The sequence below is a fragment of the Oryctolagus cuniculus genome, chromosome 10 (genome assembly GCF_051225735.1).
Source record: "Oryctolagus cuniculus isolate XC-2025 breed Fujian yellow rabbit chromosome 10, ASM5122573v1, whole genome shotgun sequence".
In the NCBI taxonomy this organism is placed as follows: Eukaryota; Metazoa; Chordata; class Mammalia; order Lagomorpha; family Leporidae; genus Oryctolagus; species Oryctolagus cuniculus.
The window spans coordinates 123,547,132-123,574,240 of record NC_142876.1 but is presented as its reverse complement, the minus strand read 5'-3'; the positions used below and the strand labels follow the sequence as shown (position 1 = coordinate 123,574,240).

General features: G+C 43.9%; 1 long non-coding RNA gene across 2 annotated transcripts in view; it reads right to left on the bottom strand.

Annotated features, from left to right (window-relative positions):
• Positions 1-484: 484 nt before the first annotated feature.
• The window catches only part of LOC138843993 (uncharacterized), a 50,218-nt gene continuing 23,593 nt past the window's right edge, over positions 485-27,109 (bottom strand). Inside the window, exons 1-3 of one of the 2 annotated variants that reach the window (XR_016214496.1) lie at positions 7,652-7,797; positions 2,733-2,864; positions 485-592 (exon numbers count right to left, since the gene is read on the bottom strand). This is a non-coding gene — a long non-coding RNA (uncharacterized LOC138843993). Of the gene's footprint in view, positions 593-2,732; positions 2,865-7,651; positions 7,798-27,109 lie in introns of those variants that run through there. The other variant, XR_016214495.1, reaches the window with a different exon arrangement.

The window sequence follows — 27,109 nt, the reverse complement described above, 5'->3', positions numbered from 1 at the left end:
TTCACTTTGAACCCGACAACTTCCATAAGAGAAAAAGAATGTTCTACAGTTGTTAAAATTAAATTAAATTTTAAAAACCAGGTAAATCCTGATTTGAGATAGATACCCACGTTCACATGTCCACAAATGAATGAACACCTCACTCTGTAATCCTTTGTTCTTTTCTGTGGAGAGGGAGAGGAACAGGGATGGGGTGGGGAAAGTCTCCCAGGGGTTTGACCTGTGCCTGTATTTTATTTCTTTACACAGACAGGAAGGGAAGACCCTAGTGAAAACACTGGAAGACGACAGCCACCCACAAGACAAAGAGCTAGACCTTGGACGAAATCAACTCGGTTCACACACTGACCTTGAACTTCTAACTTCTGAATCATGAGCAAATAAATTTCTGTTATTTCAGCCTCACACAAAATAACAACAATAATAATATATAGTAATGACAGTAATGACATGAAGCAAAAATGGCAAAAGACAATTTTTACCAACCTGGATGATAGGTGGTAAAGTGCAGTTGAGTCCTGTGTGCTGAAGACACCACAGGCCTCTGAGAAGAACACTAGATCTTTTAAATCAAAGCACTTCATTGTTTTCTCTGTGGACAAGCAATACAGAGAAAAATAAACATGGCTGAAAGCAAAACACACACACACAGAGTACATTTAGAAGGCCTTGTCTCATCAAGATGTCAGAATAAAGTCAGCTAGCGTCTCACTCAGCAGTGGAAGCTCAGAACCAGCAAATCCAGCCTTCTGAGTGCCCTGCTGCTGTGACTGGGGGCTGGGCTGAAGCATGAAATGTCAGGATTCATGTGAGGGCATCGATTTACAAACACACCAGAAGCTACTGTTCTTGTAATTCCTGTAGGCAATGTGCATAGTTTCCAAATTAAAAACAAGATGGAGTAACTATGACGCCTTCAGAGACAACATTTTGTGCATATTTCATGATTTCCTTTTAGGGAAATACACAAGGTCTAATTACATAAGCTGTCTATTCTCCTCATTAGCCTTTTGGGTTTCAGCATGTGTGGGTTTTCTTAAGCTTTTCTCACTATTAAACTCAGCCAAATTCATACAGAGGAAGTCAGATGCCAGTCTGCAGCTCTACAGCAGATCTCCAAGCTTCCTAACTCCATGGGGTAATCAAAAACATGCTCTCGGCTGCTAGATGACTTTTTCTTTCCTCTTGCAAATAGCAATAGAGGATTAATGTCAACACACACTCTCCTGCACAGGCTTAGCCTGTTTAACTGCAATTACTCTCCTGAGCAAGATTCTTTTTGCCACTTGGTAAAGGTGAAAAGAACAGAGGGTGAAGAGAACAGACGACTAATGTAAAGAGCACCTGATATTATTCAGCAATCTGCAAAGTTCTAAGCACCATCACATGCTTGACCCTTATAAATCAATGATGAGGCAGGATAGGAATTAACATTTCCATTAACCAATGAGAAAAGCTGAAGCTCAGGGAAATTAAATAGCTAGCCAAAAAAATTATATAGCTCATAAGAGGGTGGAACCCACACTCATCCAGAGTTCTTTCTACTTTGCCAGATATCAGACAGGCTCAAGTCAAAAAATTAGTGACAGCTTTTCCAATTCCTTTACAGCCATTCATAAGTTTCACATTTCCCCCAGTCATGACTGTCTAATATATCCAATCCCTTTAGATGTTTTGTTGATCAATCTTTCCCAAAAATCTCTGTTCCTCCTCTTTGGCCTACCATGGACCTGAATTCCCATCATTTGAGGTCATTTCTCCATGCAGGCCAGTTTTTGTCAGTGTAGTTTCTGTGGTACCTGCATCAGAAATATACTGCAAACGTGTTAAAAATATAAATTTCTGGGCAGCATCCCAAATCCATGGCATCAGATTCTCTTGGGGGTGTGTTTAGGAATTTGCATTTCTAACAGCTCCCCCTCCCTGTCAGAGCTTTGAAGTTGAAAACCACTGCTTTCAGCACTGAAAAGCCTGAGATGTCCTGAGCCAGAGACTGGAATCATCAAAGGCTTATCTTAAGAACACAACCTTGCTGGTATGGTGTAGCACCAACTGGAGTGGAAGCTGACTGGGGTCTAGGAAGAGAGATCACTGTAGCAGCCCAGCTGAAAAGCAGAATGGGAAATAAGGATAAACATGAGAATGAAAATAAAATCTGGAATGGGGTATAAGTAACTGTTATCTCCTTGTTTTCTAAAAAAAATGCCTATCCTTACTGTACATTTTTTTCTTCATTTCACCTAGGTTCCACTAGCCATTAGTTAAGAGGCCGAGTTAATTCTGTGAGCGTATCTCATCATTACTGTGACTCAGCTCCTCTGTGTGTGCCTCACTTCATACTAGGGGATTTTGCTATGGTTCATGCTAGATGCTTAATTAGTCTCCTGTGACCAAAATTGAGTTCTTTTGCTAAATTCATTTAGATGAGAAAAAGCCAGTGAGTTTCCAAAACTAATGTCTGATGCATTTCAATTTCATTCCTGAAACTGCAATCCTCCCACTTTTTCATGTGTGCTGAAGAAGGACAGGGTAGCATTCCAACAAATCATTCTGAGTGACTTGCGAAGGATTTGCTAGGAGTGAAAACCACAAGATGCATTCCGCAGCAAAGTTCTCACTTGCACTGGTTTCCTTTGTCTTGACTTCCTCAATCTCCCCTCTTCTCCTTATCCAAACAGATCTCAGATAAAAATGATACTCAGCTGTTGTTCAAGGATGTCTTCAGTTTTTACCTTTCTCACAGCAGAATCTCACAAACCACATCGGCCTAGAACCCAAGGTCCCTGAGTTCTAGCTGCAGGGACCTCTGACTTGCTATGAGACCTTGAGTTACTCCCCTCCACGTCCAGAAGCTCTTCCTTCACCTGTAAAATGAGAAGATTGGACTGGCTGGTACCCAAGATCACTCTAACCCAAAGATCCTACATTTCTAAGTTGACTTTTTTTTTTTTGACAGGCAGAGTGGACAGTGAGAGAGAGAGACAGAGAGAAAGGTCTTCCTTTGCCGTTGGTTCACCCTCCAATGGCCGCCGCGGCCGGCGTGCTGCAGCCGGCACACCGCGCTGATCCGATGGCAGGAGCCAGGTGCTTCTCCTGGTCTCCCATGGGGTGCAGGGCCCAAGCACTTGGGCCATCCTCCACTGCACTCCCGGGCCACAGCAGAGAGCTGGCCTGGAAGAGGGGCAACCAGGACAGAATCCGGCGCCCTGACCGGGACTAGAACCCGGTGTGCTGGCGCCGCAAGGCGGAGGATTAGCCTAGTGAGCCACGGCGCCGGCCTAAGTTGACTTCTTGGATCTCTTCTAGCAACATGAAAGTGTGAGATCTCTAGATCCACATAGCTGCTTGGTTCATCTGAGTTCAGAGCATTTTCAATGTCTCTGAGAGTGCACCAGAGTCTTCTGCTGCAGCAGTGGAGCTATAATAAAACTGGCTTAGCTACGTAACGGTCTTCCCACACATATTTCTTACCACAACTGCTTTAATCAGATCTAGCAAACAAGATAAGGGAAAGAAGAGGTAATGAAATAAGATGTCGTCTTAGCTTCTGGTCGCATCAGAGAACTATCACACATCTGTTATTCACCACAGGGTCTGCGAGTAGATAATTTTCTATCACCTTCCTCCCCCTACCAACACACTCAACGAGACATGTGTTGATACCAAAGACACACGTGGCACTGTTCTGGCAATACTAAGTTAACTGGACATGTTTCTTGCCTTCCTAGAGCTAGCTGGAGAGACAGGGACAGTGCTAGGAGGTGGTTTGAGTTGCCATAAATCTTGAAGTTAAAATGCAGCCAAAAACACAACTTTTCATTGAGTAAAAGTTGCAAATGGATGTGTTGCATTTTATTTCTGCTTTGGATTTTTTGTTTGTTTAACTGACAGAGGGGAGAGGAAGAGGGAGAGGGGGAGAGGGAGAGAGGGAGAGAGGGAGAGAGGGAGAGAGAGAGAGAGAGAGAGAGCAAGCACATTCTTGGTTCATTTTCCCAAAGAGACCAATGGCCAAAACACTGTCATATGGAAGCTGGAAGCCAAGAACTAAATTTAAATTTTCTTTGTGAGAGGAAACGCAAGACCACTCAAGCCATCCCCCACCCCTCCCAGGGCCTGCATTAGCAGAACGCTGGAGCCAGGACGCAAACCCAGAAGCTCCAGTATGGAACATGGGCATCCCTATCAGCAACTTAACAACTAAGGCAAATGCACACCCCTGGATGTTTTTAATGCACTGATAGTAACACTACCTGGCATCTGTAGTTCTGGAAGTCCTTTCCCATTTCCAAGTGCTTGGACAGCATTCCTATTACCTCCTAATTCAAGATCCATCACAAGGTGGACCTATTACACAGTCATTCATTCACTTTACAATTAAGCACTAAATAACTACCTATCATGAGCCGGGCACTGTGCTGAGAGCTAAGAATTCTCTGACACATGACACAGACATAGTTGACACCTTTATGCTTAAAAATCTGTTTTTTCTGGGGCCAGCACTGTGGTGCAGCAAGTTAATCCCTGGCCTGCAGTGCTTGCTCCCATATGGGCGCTGGTTTGAGACCCAGCTGCTCCATGTGTGATGCAGCTCTCTGCTATGGCCTGGGAAAGCAATAGAAGATGGCTCAAGTCCTTGGGCCCCTGCACCCACGTGGGAGACCCAGAAAAAGCTGGCTCCTGGATTCGGATCGGCACAGCTCCGGCCTTTGCGGCCAATTGGGGAGCAAACCATCAGATGGAAGACCTCTTTCTTTGCCTCTTCTCTCTCTGTGTAAATCTGACTTTCAAATAAATAAATAAATCTTTTAAAAAAATCTTTCTGGGGGTGAGTAGTGTTGGTGGGTGAAAGATACTAATCAAATATCTATGGGAGGCTGGCGCCGCGGCTCACTAGGCTAATCCTCCGCCTAGCGGCGCCGGCACACCGGGTTCTAGTCCCGGTCGGGGCGCCGGATTCTGTCCCGGTTGCCCCTCTTCCAGGCCAGCCCTCTGCTGTGGCCAGGGAGTGCAGTGGAGGATGGCCCAGGTGCTTGGGCCCTGCACCCCATGGGAGACCAGGAAAAGCACCTGGCTCCTGGCTCCTGCCATCGGATCAGCGCGGTGCGCCGGCCGCAGCGCGCCGGCCGCGGCGGCCATTGGAGGGTGAACCAACGGCAAAGGAAGACCTTTCTCTCTGTCTCTCTCTCTCACTGTCCACTCTGCCTGTCAAAAAAAATAAATAAATAAAATAAATAAATAAAAAAATATCTATGGGAATAAAATGTAGTATATGTCGCTCCCCCTCTTCGTGGAGGAACGACACAGGACCCTGCGCTGTTCTTTTGTCTGCTCGGCCCTTCCCGGGTTTGCTGCTGGTTCTTCCCGGGTTGGCTGCCGTCCCTCCACCTCCGTGGAGGGGCGGGCCCCCCTGCCACTTTCCCCACTTCCGCGGGGGAGCGGCACACCTCCGGCCGGCTCTCTCGGGGGCTGCTCAGATGTTCCTCAGGTGTTTCTGGTGCATGTTGTCTTTCTCCTCCTTTATAGTCCTCTTCCACCAATCCCAACTCTGCTACCCACACGCCGAGTACACTGCTCTCCTCCAATCAGGAGCAAGATCAGCTCCTGCAGCTCAGTCAATCAAATTGGCGAGAGGCAACTGTGTAGAAGCTGTTTCCTCCTCTCCCAGCACCATATTGTGGGAGAGCAGATGCATAGAATAAGTCTTAATTCCAGTAACTTAGTCTAGTCCGAGTTGCTCCCCACAGTATATATATTATATATAAATGTTTTTTGCTGTTTTGCAAATATACACATACATACATATATACCTGCAAAAATGTTGGGAAGCATATGCACTCAAATGGTAATAGTAATAATTGCTGAGGGGTAGAGTATTTTTTTCCATCCTTACAATATTTCGTACATCCTCTAACTTTTTGCAACCATTACACTTTAATAATGAGAAAAAACAATTTTTATTGTAAAAATGTTACATTTTTGAAGATTTGTTGACACAGAAAAGTGACATATATTGCTTAAAATCAAAGTTACAAAACAGCAAGTTTAAGATTTAATTTTTGTTATATAATGCAATAATACGAAACTGAAAGGATATGACAAAATATATCAATTATCTTTGATGTGATAATTTTTTTCTTTTTAAGTTTTTACTTATTTGAAATAGAGACAGAGAACTTCCATCCACTGATTCACTCCCCAGATGCTCACAACAAATGAGGCAAGGCCCCGCTAAAGCCAGCAGCCCAGGACTCAATCTAGGTCTCACATGTGGGTGGCAGGGACTTAAGTACTTGAGCCATCACCTGCAGTCTCCTAGGATTCGCATTAGTAGGAAGCTAAAATCAGAAGCAGAGCACTCTGATAAGGGATGCAGGCATTTCAAGCAGTTCTTAACCACTTAAACAAATGCTGGGTAATTTTAAAAATTACCCAGAGCTGTAGCACATCAACTTAAGTCACCACTTGTGACACCAGCAGCCCATATCTGAGCACTGGTTCAAGTCCTGGTCTGCTTGGAATGCCTGCTTCCAATCCAGCCTCTTCTAATCCAGCCTCCTGCTGAGGTACCTGGGAAGGCAATGAATGATGGCCCAAGTGTCTGGGTCCCTGATACCCATGTAGATCTGGATGGAGTTACTGTGTCCTGGCCCCACCTGTGGCTGTTGCAGCCACTTGGGGAGTTAACCAGCTGATTCATGATCTCTCTCTCTCTCCCTCCCAACCCCCCCCAACACGCCTTTCAAATAAAAAAGTAAATAAGTGTTTAAAAATAAAATTATCCAAGATTTCTCTGTCATCTATGTCACCTTTTACTTGTTTTATCTTGGAAGCCCGCCACCTCTGGGAAGCCCCCTCTGACCATCCCCACACTCAGCTCATGTGCTCTGCTGAGATGCCTATGAAACACGTTTCAACTACTGCCCTGCTCACACACAGTAGGAGATGCTGTTTGCTCTTATTCTTCCTGGGAACTCTGTAAGGGGGCCCCAGGTGTTTTGCGTCTTTCACGCACACTAGTATTTGATCCTGGTCAGTAAACACTAGTAGCCACACTGTTTTCTCTCAAATGCTGCCATGACAGGTGAGGGTTCAGTGATGAGCTGGGCAGGCAGCCCCTACACGCGGCTCCCACCCTCTGCCAGTGTGCCTGTGTCTTCATCTGACAGAACCAGCTCTAGGGGGAGGGGCTCCTTTCTATGTCCAGGGTTTTTCATCTTCAGCCCATCAAGGTTCACTGCAAAAACCAGCAGATGGAACCAAAGGAAAGGGCTCATTATCACAGAACATAATGTATTACCCACAGGATTCCTGAGTCTCTGCCACTGGGTAAAGAAATCCAGATTCAGAGAATGTTGAAATAGGTGGATCCCAAGACCCCAGCTGGGGGCAGAGTCACCCCTCCTACTGCAGCATCCTGAGTGATACATTAAAACACAAAATAATCTGCACAAAACCTGCTCAGTTGGCTCTAATTCAGTATTATGTTTCTTATGTAAGGCTAAAGCATTATATTTCTGAATTGATAATTAACGTTCAAACTTCATAGAGCTATATCTTTTTAAAAATAAAAACATCTGATAAACATAATACCTCTTACTAATAGCATTGGCTCTGTGGACAGATTTCTGAGGCCACTTTTTTGGCTTCTTACCAAATTCACGTAGCACCTTCTAGCAGCCAAGCGTGTGGTTCAAAGCGAGATCAGACAGGTTCAAGTTTGCATGCAAATTTTACTTTCACCGGCTGTGTGGTTTGGGCGAGTTAATTAACCTCCTGTGCCTGTGTTCCCTCAGCAGCGGAAGACGGAGGTAAGGGCAGCACATCGCTCACAGGGCTGCCACAGGAATTAGCCAAGTAACGCCTGACAGTGCACAGAGGGAGCTGGAGCAGAGCAGCTGCTCACTCTGCTGACTGGTTTTCATCATCGCCTGCCTGCAGGCTACTGTAACTGCTGCTGCCACTCCCAGGCTGACTTTGTGAACCAAGACAGAAGTCACTCCTCATTCAGCTGCTTCATTCAAGCTGCTTCTGTTCCCTGGAATGGTCTACCCTTTCCTTTCCATTCAAGATTCACCTCTCCAAAATTAGCCCTAAACCCCTGTCACACACACTTCCCACCTCCAAAGTATGAGTATGTGCCAGCTGCGGCGGTCAGGGGAGGAGGGTAGCACAACACTATGAAACACACGAGTGAACACCAGGAGGAAAAAGAACCTGAACTCTGCAGTCAAAAGGCTCTGACTGACACTGCTCTCTGGCAAGGACCAGCTGTGCGGCCGCGAACAGATCCACTTACACTCTGCAAGCCTTCATCTCTTCAGCACGTCTCCAGCCATTCCTTCCACCAGTGCAGCAGAGAAGAGCAACAAGGCTAAGAGCAAATGAGAACAAACAGGAAGACAGAGAACAGAATCAAGGGTGGTGAAAGGGCTGAGAGAGTGGACAGCGAGGCCAGGGAAGATGGTCAGAGCTCAGTTGAGGGGGGAGGCTGGGCCCACATATCCATCATCAGTCTCACTCCCATGAGCAGAAACAGAGAAGCCTCGCGAGAGCCAGCAGGCTGGGAAAGGTAATAGTTTCTATTAGAAAGCCAAGTCTACGGCCCCGAACGCACCCGATCTCATCTGTTAGAAAGCCAAGCAGGTAAGTTCAACATTAGTTAGGGGAAGACCTGGATAGGGAAGGAAAGGGTAACAACTGATCCTACAAACTGACAACAGATGGCCTTGCTGGGAGGCCTGGTTACAAGCTGTGGAGCTAGGAACTGCTTTATACTGAATTCAGCTGCACAGTGTTCGAGGCATGTGTCAGTGGCAATAATGGGTGGTTTCCTAGCACATTTGCCCCCATCTCTTACTTTTACAACAGACCTTGCCATGTGCACCAATACACCCACCCTAGGCTCACAGAGAGACAGATGTCTCAGATCTGGCTGCTCAGAATATCCCCTTTCCAGTGATGCTGCCCAAAATATCTCACAGCCAGAGCATCACTGGCCAGGACGGGTTCCTGCCACAATCATGCTGTCACACTGGCACATGCAGGCTGTACGCAGCCCACCTACTCTCCTGGGCACAGGATGAGTCAGCAGATGACACAAGGCTAACCATGGCCATTCAGATCCTCCTCGAGGAATGAAAAACAGACCTTGGGAAAAAGAAACAAAGCTTTTTACATTAGGACAGCTAAGATGGGAAAATTGAACTGAGAGAGCAGAATGAAAACAATCCCACAAGCAGAAGCGAGCCAAGTGCACAGATAAACCCTCCAAGGGTGTCCTACTCCTCAATGCCTGCTCCTGCACTTTTCTCTTTGATTCTGTTGTCTGCACCGTCACCCTTCCCAGTCACTTGACTGTCTCGTTTTTCTTAAACTTATTCAAATTGGATTTGTCATGTGCAATCATGGATTTTGAAAAACATGTCTCTGCTCACAGTGGCCAAGTAGCTGGGCACAAGAAATATCCGTGTACCAAATTAATCGCAGGGAAAGGCAGGGGCCATTAACAGCACAGAGGAAGGGGAGGCCCAGCGAGTCTGCAGGTTCACTTTTGGAGAAAGTGCACTTTAGAGGAGCATCTGCCAGAAACTGCGCTCAGCAAGCCCCAGTGTGCCCCTCCTGTCACAGCACCCCTGTCCCATGTTCACTCCTCCCAGGCCTCTTGCTTCTGTGCTGTATCTCTGGGCCACTGTTTGCACTGTGGCAATCTGTTTATCTCAGTATCATGGAGCAAAAGATGCCCTGGATTTACCTTCGAGTAAACAGTCACTGAGTGTTTATGTCATAAAAAAAAGGTCACATCCCACACATAAAACTCCACAGCGTCTACCCTGATCAGGCAGGAAAGCTGCCTCCGTCCTACCCATAGGTCTGTTAGATCTACATCTGGGTGACCTTGCTAGTGAGTAGTGAGTAGAGGAGTTATAAACATCTCAGTAGGTTCTTAGTATTTAAGAAAAATCTCTGAAGTACAAAGTTTCAAAAATACGGGGCTGGCACTGCAGCAGAGCAGGTAAAGCCACCCTCTGCAGTGCCAGCATTGCATTTGGGTGTTGGTTCGAGTCCTGGCTGTTCCACTTCCGATCCAGCTCTCTGCTATGGCCTTGGAAAGCAGCAAAAGATGGCCCAAATCCTTGGGCCCCTGCACCCACGTGCAAGACCCAGAAGGAGCTCCTGGCTCCTGGCTTCAGATCCACTCAGCTCTAGCCACTGTGGACATTTAGGGAGTGAACCAGCAGATGGAAGCTCTCTCTGTCTCTAGCTCTGCCTCTCTGTAACTCTGCCTTTCAAATAAACAAATAAATAAGTCTTTTTAAAAAATGCAGGGCTTGAGAAAATCTACACAGAGAATTCTATCAGTTAATCCCCTCTCAAACAAGTTCATCATAATGGTCAGACATCACTAGGCTTACAAATGCTTGCAGCTTACCATAGGATAAACATCAAGGATAGCCAAAAAGACAGAACTATGTAAGATTAATGGCCCCTCAGAGAACAGGAAGGTGGGAGCAGACACAGAGAAGAAGGCATGGTACCATACCCACGCTCTTCCAGGTCATACAGATGTCTGATCAGCCTCCACCAGGATCCCCTAACCTGGGTAAGCTCTTGGTCCACTCCAGATAAACAGGAATCACTCAGTGTCCATTTATATGCAATAATAGTAGCCATTCAATAAATGCTAGGTGTATGCCAGACACTGTGCTAAGCAGTAAGTAAGTTAACACTTGGAAAATGCTTGGCACAGTGTGTAGACACTTAGTAAGAACTTAATAAATGTTAGCTATTCTCCTCATCATTATTATCATCATTTTTAAATTTCATAAGAATTATGTGTCTTTTGTTGCAGCTATTTTGTAATTTAGGAATTCGAGGCTTAGAGAGATTGAGTGAATTGTTCAAAGTTACTCAACAAGCAAAGAAGCCATGAAATTAAACCAGACATCCTGGTTTAAGAGCTTCTAACTACTATGTTCTACAGCCTTGTTTCTGTTCAAAAGGGTGTTTCAAAAAACAACAGGGAACATTGTGCCAGTATTTTATTCTTATTTTTGTTTATGTGAGAGGCAGAGAGAAGACAGAGAAGTTCCATCCACTGGTTCATTTGCTAAATGTCCACAACAGTCACAGCTGGGACAAGGCTGGAGCCAGCACAGCAGCTGGGAATACAACCCAGGTCATCCATCACCTGCTCTCTCCCAGGCTCTATACTAGTAGGAAGCTAGAGTCAGGAGCAGATATGGGCATAGCACGGAGACACCCCAGTAACACTGCAGAATGACTGCCAACCTGAAGGAACACACAGCACATATTTACCAAATGAGCACACAAAAATACATGAAATTTCAAATTGGGCAAGTGCTATGGAAAAAAAGTGAAATTTCCAGAGAAAACCACATTGGAGGCTGCAGTGGAGCTCTTGGCTGTTATTTACCCAGTGTGCATTCTTCCTCTTCCTCCCCTACAAACCTCCTGCCCCACCTCTCCCACATCCCAGATACGTCCTGCATGTGACTCTGGGAGAATGACCTCCATGACATTGCTCTGTGCCTTCCCTGAACCCTGGGCCTAGCCAGGCCAGAATGAGAGACATAAAGCACTCTCTCATGTCAGGCCTCCTTTCCCCATGCCACATGGTAGAAGTCAGCCCCAGAGGGGGAGAATGAGAAGTGAGTCACCCAGCCAAGAGGAGGGAGGAACAGAGCAGAGCTAGAATGCAGGAGGTGTTCTTTTGGAGTCCCTGGAGCCAGTAATGCCTGAGTCAGCTCCATCCCAGGGTTCCCTGGTTCAAGAGAAAAAAAAATCTTTTTCTGCCTAATTTTCATTATTATATTGAGAAATAATCATTATAAACTCAAGAATCTAATTTGTATTTGAAATAAATGCTTCTTTGAATAAATAATGATTAGGTTAATTTGGAAGAACTAAGTAGGAATAGCTAAAGGGAGAGTTGGAAGTTGTAGTTCCTGACATGGAGAACAAGAGACTCTGAGGTCCAGCAGTGAGAAAGAGGTCCCTGCAGGAAGTAGAAACAGAGCTGGCACGAGGACCTCTGTTGTGGGAGAGGATGGGGAGAGATAGTTGGGGTCAGACCATGCAGACTACATGGAGGACCCTGTACCTCATTAACTTATCAATAATAACTACAAATCTGACTAATCTTACAATTTAAATGGAAACAGCTTGACTTACATCAAAGTTAATTTTCCAAAACACCTGCTCTAACTTAAAACACAACTACCCAGGGCCAGAGCTATGGCATACCAGGCTAAGCCTCCACTTGTGTCCCAGCTGCTTGTCTTCCAATGTAACTCTCTGCCTACGGCCTGGGAAAGCAGCAGAAGATGGCCCAAGAGTGTGGGCCCCTGCGCCCACTTGGGACACCAGGAAGAAGTTCCTCGCTTCTGACTTCTTACCAGCCTGGCTCCAGCCACTGCAGCCATTTGGGGAGTGAACCTGCGGATGGCATACCTTTCTCTCTGTCTCTCCCTCTCTCTGTCTGTAGCTCTACCTCTCAAATAAATAAATAAAATCCTTTTTAAAAGTACAGTTATCCACATACCAAGCACTCCGTTCTATCTTCTTCACCCTTTCTCCACACCTGTTTCCTACTGTGTTCGGCTAACTCCAGCTCAATGCCCCTTCTGGCCAAGAAAAAATGCACACATCTTTTGGTAGCAAATGGCAGAGGAGGGAATACCCAGGGTAACACCGTGGCTCTAACAGCTGAGCTATGGAAAGTTGCCCCCTTGGGGCCAATTAGCACCAACTCTAATGAACAGCAGCGGCCATGGTCTCTGATCTGTCCTCACCTTTACACAGCTCTCTTTCACTGCTTCACTAGATCAGGTGTAAGGTGAGTTTAAGGATGGCAGAAAATGTGGTTACTGAGAAGCTCAAACACCTGCTCCCTCTAAGTATTAAGGACATTCAATATTATTTCCTCCAGCATCCCAAGGTCCCAAATCCTAAAACTATGCTGTAAATTCTTTTAAATAGACTAGATTAGTGACAAAGTCCCCACAGCAGCAACAGCAGCCGTAGATGCCTCCTGTGGCCATTATTGATAACGAGCACTGGGAGGAGCCTCCCTAACTCGCCAGCACCTGGCCATGCACATTGCATTCTGTGAAATCCTTGGTTGAGCCCTGACAATTCTCCTTTCTTTTTTTAATATTATTTATTTATTTATATGAGAGGTAGAGTTACAGTGAGAGAGAGAGACAGAGAAAAAGGTCTTCCTTCTGTTGGTTCACTCCCCAGATGGCCACAATGGCTGGAGCTGCGCCGATCCAAAGCCAGGAGCCAGGAGCCAGGAGCCAGGAGTCTCTTCTGGGTCTCCCATATCGGTACAGGAGCCCAAGGACTTCGGCCGTCTTCTACTGCTTTGCCAGGCCACAGCAGAGAGCTGGATCAGAAGAGGAGCAGCCGGGACTAGAACCTGGTGCCCATATGGGATGCTGGCGCCGCAGGTGGAGGATTAACCTACTGCGCCACGGCACCGGCCCCTCTCCTTCCTTAGTAATGTCCACAGCCCCAAAATCCCAAAGGGAGACCACCCCAGCAGGTCTTAGTCATGTCACTTGCCCTCAGAGCTCTGGCTCTATTCCTACTCACTGCGTAGGTTAAGGAAACTAGCTAAGCTCTCTTAGCCTTAGTTTGCTCATCTATGAAATTGCCTGCCCTATGGGTAGCAAAGTGTACACTATGAGGACCACATGAAATAACTCCTGCACAGGACTTGGGATTTGGTACAGAGCCTAACACAATGAATTTTTGATAAATTTCAGCTATTACCAGCAAATGTGTTACCTTGTCCTGCAATTCAATTCAATTTGGATTATAACTACCCAGTTTGTGCCAGACTCGAAGGCCCAGCAGCTCAGCCCCATAGACTGCTCTCAGCCCTGATGCCAACTGCAAGTACTGGGCACCCAGTGCACCCAATCTTTCATCTGCTTTGGTGGCAAAGGCAGTGCTCCCCAGATCCCATCTTTTGGTTTTGCTAATCTGGTAAAATGGCTCACAGAACCCAGGGAAACATTTCACTTAGTTAGCAGTTTGTTGTAAGGCATACAACACAGGAAGGGCAGAGGTGGGCAGCACAGAACCTCCATGTCCTTTCAAGGGGCACCACTCAGCCCCAGCCCCTCCTCAGATTCATCAACCCAGAGACTCCAGGCTCACAGCCTGCGGGATTTCCCAGAGGCTTCATTATGTGGGCACAAGGAATTAGCTCAGCGTCCACTGGTGATTAGCTCAGCACCCACTGGAGATTAGATCAGCATCCACTGGTGATTAGCTCAAACTCCAGCCAGTCTCCCCTTCTCAGAGGCTGGGGACAGTCAGGGGGTGGGGGCCTGAAAATTTCATCCCTCAATCTTTCTGGTGACCAGCTCCCATCCTGAAGCTACCCAGGAACCACTATGCACCTGCCACTTCACTTGTATCAGTCCATAGATTCCAAGAGTTTTGGAGCTTTGTGCCAGGAAGTAGGAAAAAAAAAAAACATATATTTTCTATTGTATCACATGTGGGTACCCAAAAAGGTTCCACAACTTTGAAATAAGTCTGTGATATAAAGAGGGGTATATTTGATTCACAGGGCCTAACAACTCTTGTGCACACAAGAACTCCAGAAGGGGTAAGATTTTTTTCTTACTTTCTAAGGGAAAGTTCTGATACCAGAAAATAAAGGCTCATGCTGCTCATCTCTGGAAGACCAATTTACCTGGGCCAAGAGTTGAAGCAAGAAAATCAAGATTATGCAAAACACTAGTGGCCTTGGGGGGAAAGCAGACTTTTCTGTATCAAAAGGGCTTTTTCCACTTTGCACGTCAGCAGGAGAGCTAAAGCAGGAAAGGGGAGCTGGGGGACAATGAGGAGGATGATGGGCTTATTAGCTGATTGTCAGAATGATTTCTAAGGTCAGTTCCAATCACCATCTTGATGTCGGTTGGGTGATGGTCCCTCTGATCTAAGGCTTGACTGTTAATAGTTGGTTGTGGGGGCCGGTGCTGTGGCACAGTAGGTTAATCCTCTGCCTACAGCACTGGCATCCCATATGGGTACCAGTTCTAGTCTCAACTGTTCTTCTTCTTGTCCTGCTCTTTGTTAAGGCCTGGGAAAGCAGTAGAAGATGGCCCATGCATTTGGGCCCCTGCACCCGCATGGGAGACCTGAAAGAAGTTCCTGGCTTCTGGCTCCTGGCTTCGGATCAGCCTGCTCCAGCCATTGCAGCCATTTGGCCAGCTCCAGCCATTGCAGTGGATGGAAGACTTTTCTGTCTCTCCCTCTCACTGTCTTTAACTCTACCTCTCAAATAAATAAATAAAAATCTTAAAAAAAAAAAAAGTAAATAAAAACTAGGAAAAACTGACCAAAAAAAAGTAGTTGGTTATGATAAATAACCAGGCAGAGATCCCTTTGGCACTGGACTTAGGGGTCACAAATTCCTTCCTTAGAGGTCTCAAAATTCTAACCATTTCCTTGTCATTAATCGCTGGAATTCTTAAGCAAGAATTATTTATCTGTTGAGTCAAATGTAGGTATACTCACAAAGCCAGCAATTAATTTTTCTTAAGCAGAATGTGAAAAGAGAAAAGCAAATTTATTCACTTTCATAACAGTTAACTTTTCTAGACAAACAAGACAACTAGCAAGCCAAAAATTTCACCATGGAGAAGAATGACAGGGAGCAAAACCTTCCAGGAGGGAACCAACAGAGAGCTGGCCTGCTCTAGCCAGGCACCATCCAGTTCTGAGAGATGGGAACGCAATTATTACAAGAATGGGTTGTAAACAACTATGTAATCCTAACCGGACTAAACAACTTTTATTGACTTCAGTTTCCTTGCTGATAAAAAAAAAAGTTATCCACAGATAACTTTTCAGGGCCCCTTTGGCTCTCAAATGCAATGATCCTAGAGAGGCTACCTTTGCCTGGGGAAGACAATCCAGAGAACTTTGCTCCAGTAACACCACACTTCAAACTGAAAGAAAGCTATTTTACTTCAGACTCTACCAGGTAGAGTCTGATCTCTGATTATTTATCAATAATATTAATTAATAATTATTATTATTATATTATAATCACATAATAATATTGTTGTTGTTATAATAAATTATTAATATTAATAATATATTAATATATTTCTATTATTATATAATATAATATGTTGTATAGTAATATATTAATATAATATGTTGGAATATTTTATTAATAATAATTTATTATTGATAATTATTATAATTAATTATTACCTGACCTAAACCAGGTAATAATTTAATCTACAAGAAACCAAACATGAATGGATAGTTCTGAGGTTTAGCGACCTGCCTGTCCCAGTGATATGCCTTTTCCAAAGACAGGAGCACCCTCTGGAGCAGCTGGAGGAGGAGGGGGAAGAGGAGCAAGCATAATAGACTTCTAAGAAATCACTGGAGCTTGATAACATATGACCCTTCATGTTAAATTCTTCGCATTCATCTGAGGAGTATCTTGGTAGCAGCATGCTGTTTGCTTGGCAAGAGAGAATCTACAAACATGAGGTAAACAGGTATGTTACATGGGCATCACATAGAAAAACCATCCTTCCTTTATGCCAGAATCATAATGAATATATCAGAGTGATCTCATTATTGGAGAATATATTACATGTCTTATTAAGTCAAGGAAAATATGAATTTCTTAATCTGTTAAGTTCCAAATAGTCTAGGTGGCACTGGGGAAAATTAATTTAATGGTCAGAACAAGGAACTAAAACTGAGTATCTCACATAGATTCCTCCTGGCACTTCAATGATAAATGTAAAGGGAGTCAATTGTAGGCAAGTAGACTTAAACACATGCAGGCTTGGTGGCAAGCAACAGAAATGTTAACTAATAATCACAAGAAAACACGCAGTGACAGCAGCGAAGTGTCTGGAGGAGCAGGCTTAGAACACCCAGCGATGAAGGGCACTCCAGAGGACACCAAGACAGAAGCACAGACAGATCTTGTTGCTAAGGCAGTGGGGCCTAGATGCCACTGCAGCTGCGCCTCCAGGACAAGCAGTATCAAACTGTACACTGTGTACTTAGATCACGGGCTCAAGATTCGAAGTCCTAAGCAAGCAAGAATCTTACTGCCAGGGTGGGTCAACATGTGCACCCTCAGGAAGCAGAAATCAGAAGGCTCTGTACTTTCTGGATTCCATGGAGGGAAACAGGTGCCTGCAAGTTTACACTCGCAGTAACACCACACAAACTGATGAAAGGCAGTTCAGAGGAAATCAACACAACTACTCAGAAGCAAGAAGTTATGTTTGCTTGCAACCAAAAGAGAAAGAAAAAGAAAGCTATAAGCAATAGAGTGTGTATGTGTGTGCTTGGTTATCATTTAACAAATCCTTCAAGGTCATGTGATGTTACCAAGAAGGCAATTCCAGAGCACAGAAGAGTTCACCAACCGAAAACACAACATCTAATACACTCTCAGCTCCTTAGGTGTCCTGAACCGCTGTGCATTCAGGAAGAAGGGCATCCCAACATGGTTGCTACACCTGTACTAAAGACTAAAATGTCCAAGCACTTGGTTGTGTTTTGAGTCATTGTTCACTGGTTCACTGTTGTCCTTTTCCTACCGCATCTAAAGAAGTTGATTCCACAGGAGTCACCAAGAGTTCCTCATTCTTGAATTGGAGATAACTCATTTATTCACCTACAGTCAACAAAAGCCCATGGTTTTAAGTAGGGCAAACAGCTGCACTCCTTCTTAAGCCAGGTTTCCAACAGTGAATCCAAAACAAATGATCTGGACTTATAAAATGTCTCACTCAGATCCCAGGTACAGACAGGAGTTTGGCAGGAACACACTCTTTGTAGACCAACAAAGGCTACACTGTCTGTGGGAGCTTGACCAGACTTTATTATAAGATCTGCAGATGGCATCGTGAGGGATGTCACTATGGCTGATCACATCAATATAAGTTGATGTGTTGCAAAAACTGTCTATTTTTAATCCTCCTATTTCATCAAAGAAGTGTGATGTACAGTAATAAAACTCCTTGCAAGGAATTTTCATCTATAGAAGACAGTTCTCTTATTATGTATAAGGCATTTTCACTTTTTAATAGAAAATGCTTATAAGCTCTTCTTCCTGTTTCATGAAGTAGCTAACCTAGATATTTTCAGTAAAAAACTTACTATTTTTCAAATGTACGAAACTAAATTGGTACATGTGTTTTTGCTAACATATATAAAAGTCTACTTTGTTCTATTAACAGAACATGTGGGCCAGTGCCACAGCTCAATAGGCTAATCCTCCACCTTGCAGCACCGGCACACCAGGTTCTAGTGCCGGTCGGGGTGCCGGATTCTGTCCCGGCTGCCCCTCTTCCAGGCCAGCTCTCTGTTGTGGCCCGGGAGGGCAGTGGAGGATGGCCCAAGTACTTGGGCCCTGCACCCCATGGGAGACCAGGAGAAGCACCTGGCTCCTGACTTCGGCTCAGCGCAGTGCACCGGCCACAGCGCGCCAGCCGCGGCGGCCATTGGAGGGTGAACCAACGGCAAAAGGAAGACCTTTCTCTCTGTCTCTCTCTCTCTCACTGTCCACTCTGCCTGTCAAAAAAAAAAAAAAAAAGAAAAAAAAAGAACATGTGACCAATTTGAACAGTTCAAAATAAAATATTCAAGTCAGCAATGCTTTAAAATATCACAATGCATTTTCAAAATATTTGAGTCATGGAAGACTATGTGGACACAGATAAGCAGATAAGAAATGCTGCTATAGAAGTTTCTCCAGGGAATCCCTGAACCTGTGTGAGTTAGGAGAGGAAATAAGTAATGAAGTAAGATCCACATCAAACATGCCCCAGAAAGAAGGGTGGGTGGTTAAAAACAAGGTACTGTCATCCCTCCCCACAGCCCAAATAAACTATCAGCGTTTCCTCCAATGCACCAATAAATGCTCAAGTATACCCAGAGTTACCCCAACATTTGCCAGATTCTCCTAGGACTAGTTATTGATCCTGTGTTGTTCATTGGTGTCCTATATCCTCTGAAGTGATTGGTTCCTGGCCTGAAGAATTGCGGCTGTTTTTTGAAAGGCACCTAGATTGGGGGCATGGATAATTTTGCACAGGATGTACAATGCTAATCATTCATGAGTGTTTAATTAAACCCTAATGACAGACCATCAAGAAACAATGGTGCACAAAGGAGGAAAAGGTACACAGAACTACCAGAACGTAGCACAGAGCATTGGCAGGACTGGATGACCAGCTGGGTATGGGAGATGACAAACAGGGAAGAGTGCACGATGGCACCCAACTGTCCTGCCTGAACAATGGTTTCATGGTGATGTCATGCATTGTAAGGCGAGCTGGAGGCAAAGGACAGGTACAATATGGGTTCCATGTTTGAGGTGCCCATTCCAGGAGAGGAATAGCAGACTAAAGATACAGATTCACCAGCATATTTAAGGTGAGGTCAACTAGGGACAACTTGTCAAGAAAGGAGAATACAGAGCCTAGAAAAAAAGCCTTCAGGGGCAACCCAACCACAAAATGGCTAAATTATCTATTTTTTAATTGTATGAACATTTTCAAATACTAAAATTATAATTAGGAAAAATGCGTTATGACTTTCTGTGGCATTTCAGAGGTATACCATAAAACTGAATGTATTACCACTATGTGCTTGTACTTAGAGACATCCTGGCCCTTCTCTGGGTAGACTTAGGGAACCTCAAGCCCTCATATTCTAACAGCAGGAGAAGGCTGCCACAAGAAGCAAGGAAAGCTATTTGCTGATATATTTTATGTGAAAGGACCTCAGATACTTTTTAAATTGCCATTGCCACAGGATGAGAATGCCATCGCCTTCCCTTCTTTTCACTTAGTGCTGCCCTAAATCACTGCCTCTCTCCCCCACTTGCCATCCTGCTCATCTCTGAGCTGTTTCCATGGCAATGAAGTATTGAAGAAGAAAGACAAACACACCACTATCCCAAGATGTACAATACATTAAAATTAAGATGCCTAAAATTTAGTTTAAAATCTGCAATGGAAACTCACATAAAAACCATATATCTGGCCAGCGCTGCGGCTCAATAGGTTAATCCTCCGCCTTGTGGCGCCGGCACACCAGGTTCTAGTCCCGGTCGGGGCGCCGGATTCTGTCCTGGTTGCCCCTCTTCCAGGCCAGCTCTCTGCTGTGGCCAGGGAGTGCAGTGGAGGATGGCCCAGGTGCTTGGGCCCTGCACCCCATGGGAGACCAGGAGAAGCACCTGGCTCCTGCCATCGGATCAGCGCGGTGCGCCGGCCGCAGCGCACCGGCCGCGGCGGCCATTGGAGGGTGAACCAACGGCAAAGGAAGACCTTTCTCTCTGTCTCTCTCTCTGTCCACTCTGTCAAAAAATAAATAAATAAATAAATAAATAAATAAAATAAAAAATAAAAAAACCATATATCCAACAAAAGTTGGCAAGGAATAACATTTGTGATCTAAAAATCTTCATCATTTTAAGCAAAGGCTCAATAAAATTTCCCGAACCTTAGTAGTCAAGGACTAGAGATAGAAACATCTTACACCTACAAGAACTAAAAATATAAATAAGAGGGGCCAGCATCATGGCACAGCAGGTAAAGCTGCTACCTGCTATGCTGGCATCCCATATGAGGACTGGTCTGTGTCCCAGTTGCTCTACTTCTGATCCAGTGCCCTGCTAATGGCCTGGGGAAAGCAGCGAAGCATGGCCTGTTACCTGTGAGGGAGACTGGATAATAATCCTGACTCCTGCCTTTGGCTTGGCCCAACCCTGGCCATTGAGGTCATCTGGGCAGTGAACCAGCAGATAGAAAATTCTGTCTCTCTCTCTATGTCTCTCTCTGTCTCTGCCTCTGTCTCTCTGTCTCTGTCTCTCTGTAACTTGACTTTCAAATAACTAATAAATACATATTAAATATATATATATATAAGAAATGGCCAAAAATGGATATGTTTTCTAATAAGAGGCCTGCAGAAAGGAGAAAAGAGAGGTTTTTTAAAGACTTTGTTTTCTAGAGCAGTAAGTAGAGAGTTCCCATATATCCCCAACACAGAACCTCTCGCAATATCAACATCCCTCACCCCATAGTACATCTACAACCACTGATGAAACACTGACACAATCTTATCCCCTGACGCCCACAGATTACATCAGGGTCTGCTCTTGGTGCTATACATCCAATAGGCTTTGACAATTAGATAACGGCATGCATCCACCATCACACCATACACAGCCCTCTGAGTGCTCTGAAACAGCTGTGCTCCACCTATCCATCCCTTCCTCCCCCAACTCCAACCTCCGGCAATCAACTAATGTGTTTATTGTCTCCATTGTTTTGCCTTTCCCAGAATATCACATAGTTAGAATCATACACTATGTAGCCTTTTTAGATTGGCTTGTTTAAATCTGCATGTAAGATTCCTTCCTTTCTTTATATACCTGAATAATATTTCATTATGCAAATGTGCCACAGTTTATTCACTGAGTAAAGGACATCTTAGTTGCCTCCAACTTCCAGTAATTGTAATTAAAGCTGCTATAAACATCTCTGGGAAGTTTTGTATGTATATACAATTTCAATTCATTTAGGTAAATACCAAGGGGCGAGATTACTGGATGGAGTGGGAACAGTATATTCAGCTTTGTGCAAAACTATCTTCCAAAGTGGCGGGGCCAATCTGCATTTCCACAGCAATAAATAGAAGTTCCCATTGCTCCAGTGCTTACCAACATTTGATATTGTCAGTGCTTGGGCTTTTTGCCATCCTAGTAGATGGATGTTGATATCCATTATTATTTGAATTTGCAATTCCCTAATGACAAATGGGGTTAAGGATCTTCTCATATGTTTATCTGTCATATGTAAATCTGCTTGGGTGAGTGGATCTGTATAGATCTTTTGCCCACTTTGTAATTGGGTTGCTGCTTTCTTTTTTTTTATTTTTTGGGGGGTTGTTGCTTTCTTATTATTGAGTTTTAGAGCTTCTTTATATATTTTTAGATAATAGTCTTTATCAGCGATGTCTTTTGCAAATACTCTTTCCTTGTCTGTGATCTGTTTTCTCATTCTCTTGATAGTGTTAGATTAAAATATATTAAACTCATATGATAGAATGTCATTTTAAAAACTTGAAAATAAAAATGTTTTAAAATAATTTTTTCTTTACTGGAAGGAATTACATAAAATTTTAACATTAAAATATGGAAGGTAGGGGCCGGCACTCTGTGGCATAGTAGGTAAAGTCACCGCCTGCAGTGCCAGCATCCCATGGGGGCACTGGTTTCAGTCCTGGCTGCATCACTTCCAAACCAGCTCTCTGCTGTGGCCAGAAAAGCAGTGGAGGATGGCCCAGGTCCTTGGGCCCCTGCACCCACATGGGAGACCAGGAGGAATCTCCTGGCTCCTGGCCTTGGCTCAGTTCAGTTCTTGCCATTGTGACCATTTGGGGAGTGGGCCAGTGACAGATGACCTCTCTCTCTTTCTCTTTCTTTTTCTCTGCCTCTGCCTCTCTGTGGCCCTGCCTTTCAAAAAAATAAAAAAATCTTGCTGGCACCGTGGCTCAATAGGCTAATCCTCCGCCTTGTGGCGCCGGCACAACGGGTTCTAGTCCCAGTCGGGGCGCCAGATTCTGTCCCGGTGGCCCCTCTTCCAGGCCAGCTCTCTGCTATGGCCAGGGAGTGCAGTGGAGGATGGCCCAAGTGCTTGGGCCCTGCACCCCATGGGAGACCAGGAAAGCACCTGGCTCCTACCTTCAGATCAGCGCGATGCGCCGACCGCGGCAGCCATTGGAGGGTGAACCAATGGCAAAAGAAGACCTTTCTCTCTGTCTCTCTCTCTCACTGTCCACTCTGCCTGTCAAAGATAAACAAATAAATAAATACATCTTAAAAACAAAAAAGAATATGAAAGGTAGATTATATTTTTTTTTCCAGTTCAAAGGCAGAGAGAAACAGCAGCCAAACAGGACAGCTTCCTCTACTGGTTCACTCCCCAAAGACCATACTGCCATCAGTGGCTCAGACTGAAGCCAGGAGCTTAGAACTCAATCCCTGTCTCCAACATGGGTGGCAGGGACCTTCTGTGTCCCAGGGTGTGCATCAACATGAAGCTAGAAATGGGAGTGGAGTCAGGAAAACTCAGGCACTCTGGTATGGGATGTGAGCAAAGAAGTATCTTAACTGCTACACCAAATGGCTGCCCCTATATTTTATTACTTATACATTTTATATGATATGTGTTGATTTGACAATCAAAAAAGAATTTAGAGTTTTTCTTAAGGAATTTAAGTGTCAGATGACTCTTTGAAAAGGGTCTCAGATCAAGATCTAAAGTGCAAAATGACATTTTTATGACCCTGGATAAAAACAGTTATGATCCCTATACTATTGTTATCATGAGATAAATTTAAGCACCCAAAGCACAGCACACATAAAACTCTATCAGAGAAATCAGCAGAAAGTAATCAGTGGTGGTGGCTTTATTAGAGGCAGAATTTAGATAATTAGAAGAGAGAATTGGGTGTTAGGAATTACAGAGGAAGGATAAATGAAAGAATTATAGTCAAGAACCAGAAAAGGCTCTTCAAATATCTCTGTGTAATGTAATATCTCAACAGCGAGACTTCAATGCCTCAGATCCTGTGATAGAAGTCATTACTATGTACAGTCTACCCTCCCGTTTGTCATTTATCTTCATTTTGGGGGCAGAGGCCCTACCCAGCAAAATTTCACTGACCCACTTGTTCCCAAATAATGTCTGCTTATATAAAAAGACGCTTGGCATTGGTGGCATAGGTTCAGAACTGAAGTCTGAAAGTTCAGGTTTAAATCCCGGCTCACTGCATATTTAGGGTATGAGTCAGATAGGTAACATAATCAATATGGGACAGTTATCTCACTTGTTTTTACCAATTCGGTATCTATCACAGAGCTACGATGACTACCAAATGAGATCATATATATATATTAGATATTTTCAATGAAAAACTGAATCCTTAGTTGAAAAGAACTGACAATCTGATCTGTCTGCCATGTGAAGCCACCTCTTCCCCCCTGGCTACTACACATGCAGTACCCCCTGAATCTAGGGCCATTCTTTAGCTGAAATTTATTTGTATATCTGCTTCCAGCCTGGAACTACCAAGCAAGCTCTCACAGGTATCTCCTTCCATGATGTATCGGGATACCAGGTTACTATACATGACATTTACATATAGTATTTTTACATATATATTATACAGGACACCAAAGTTGAAAACATTCCATTAAAATTCTAATTTCAAAACAGCACTTTATTTTCTTGACTCTATTTAAGTAAGACAACATTGGTAACTCAAAATAGTGAGATACTCTTGATGAATCCAACCATTATTAATACTGTTGGGAGAAATTAATAAAGTGAAATGAGTTTTGGGCCATAATTTTCTTATCCTTTTCCAATACGAGGTACCAATAAGTTTTGATTAATGAAAATAATAACATGGATCATAACTGACTAGAAGAACTGAAAAATTCTACCAAGCATCATGAGTCTAAATATCAGCATCTAGAATGGAGTTCTCACAGTATTAAGATATACTACTGTGTCCATCAACAGTGAGATGTCAAAAGTAACTGGCTTGTAATAACAGCAAAAGTATTGAAGTTAGCAGATGATTGATCTATTTGTGGTGGATATCCCTACAGTGACTTCACTCTCACTCATATTCATTCTGAATTGTTTTCTTGCATGAAAGAGAAAAGAGCAGTAATAGCACTGAAATGTTAAGGGTGCACAACGCACAACCTCATCTGTATTAAATGAGATCATCTGTGATATGCTAAAAACCTCACATCATTAATATACCAGTGGATAGGCTGGTGCCACGGCTCACTAGGCTAATCCTCCGCCTGCAGCACCGGCACCCTGGGTTCTAGTCCCGGTCGGGGCACCGGATTCTGTCCTGGTTGCTCCTCTTCCAGGCCAGCTCTCTGCTGTGGCCCGGGAGTGCAGTGGAGGATGGCCCAAGTGCTTGGGCCCTGCACCCGCGCAGGAGACCAGGAGGAAGCACCTGGCTCCTGGCTTCAGATCAGCGCAGCATGCAGGCTGTAGCGGCCACTTTGTGGGGTGAACCAACGGCAAAAGGAAGACCTTTTTCTCTCTCTCTCTCTCACTGTCTAACTCTGCCTGCCAAAAAAAAAAATTAAAAAATAAAAGAATAAAAAATTAATATACCAGTGGAAGTTGAAACTATATTTATTTATCTTAACATTTGTGTGCTATATGTGATCCATATATTTACTTTTCTTCTTTCATACATAGGTATATATATTAAATTTCAAAGGAAGAAAGTATAAAGATTGGTATTTACTTTAAAATTTACTGCATATGGGTAAAATGGTCATTTTCTTCATTGAATTATTGCTTATAACTGTTGCCTATACTCCCACCAAACTAGCATCTTTTTGCTTTCTACTTGATAAATTTATCTGGTGAAGCATTAGCCTTTTTACTGTAATATACATTTAAAATATGTTATCTCAAAAACTGAAAAAAGAAATTAATAAAAGGACAGGGAGGGAGGGCAGAAGGGAATATCATAGTCTTAGAATTGTAACTACAAACTATACTAACTCTGTTAAAAACTAATTAAAAATTTTTAAATAACAATAAATTATTTTCAAAAAAATTTTTTTTGCTTTTTTTTTCTTTTTCTTTTTTATTTTATTTAATGAACATAAATTTCCAAAGTACAGCTTATGGATTACAATAGCTTCCCCCCCCCATAACTTCCCTCCCACCCACAACACTCCCCTCTTCCACTCCCTCTCCCCTTCCATTCACATCAAGATTAATTTTCAATTATCTTTATATACAGAAGATCAATTTAGCATATATTAAGTAAAGATTTCCAGTTTGCACCCACACAGACACACAAAGTGTAAAATACCATTTGAGTACTAGTTATAGTATTAATTAAACACCTAAGAGTAATTGTGTATTTTTTTTTATTTTCAAAAAATTTTAAAAATGAAAGCAGTAACAGATCAAGAAAGCATGAATGGTATACAGACCGACTCAATGCATGCATGAAAATTATGTTGAGGACATTTTTGCTAGTAATTGCACAATAATTATAATTTCTAGGTCCAAAACCATAACATACTACAAGTGACCTATGTGGTAATATTAGTCATGTAACTAATATTTACAGTCTTGAAATTGGGGCTGGTACTGTGGCACAGCAGGTTAAGTAAGCTGCCACCTCTGATGCCAGCATTGCATATGGGCACAGGTTCAAGGCCAGATGTTCTGCTTCCAAGCCAGCTCCTTGCTGCTATGCCTGGGAAGGCAGTGGAAGATGGCCCAAGTGCTTAGGCCTCTGAATCCACGTGGGAGACTGCAGTGGAGTTCCAGGTTCCTGGCTTCATTCTGGCCTCGCCCCAGCCATTGTCGCTATTTGGGGAGTGAGCCAGCAGATGTTAGATCAATCTCTCTGCCTCTCTCTTGCTCACTCTTTCCTTCTGTCTCTACCTCTCACTCTGCAAATCTGTATTTCAAATAAATAAATATATCTTTTTTAAAAATGTCAAAATTGGCTGGCGCCACGGCTCAATAGGCTAATCTTCTGCCTTGTGGCGCCGGCATACCAGGTTCTAGTCCTGGTAGGGGCGCCGGATTCTGTCCCGGTTGCCCCTCTTCCAGGCCAGCTCTCTGCTGTGGCCAGGGAGTGCAGTGGAGGATGGCCCAAGTGCTTGGGCCCTGCACCCCATGGGAGACCAGGAGAAGTACCTGGCTCCTGCCATCGGATCAGCGCGGTACGCCGGCCGTGGCGGCCATTGGAGGGTGAACCAACGGCAAAGGAAGACCTTTCTCTCTGTCTCTCTCTCTCACTGTCCACTCTGCCTGTCAAAAAATAAAAAAAAAAAAGTAAAATGTCAAAATTAACTTTTGTAATCAGAAAAATAAAATCAAGCATTTCATATTTAGTCTTTGGTGTATCAAGTATATTTGCTATTTTTATCACCTGGTAGAGCATAACTCCTAAAGTAAAGATAAAAATCATATTAGTCAGAATAATTGATTTTCCTATATAATCT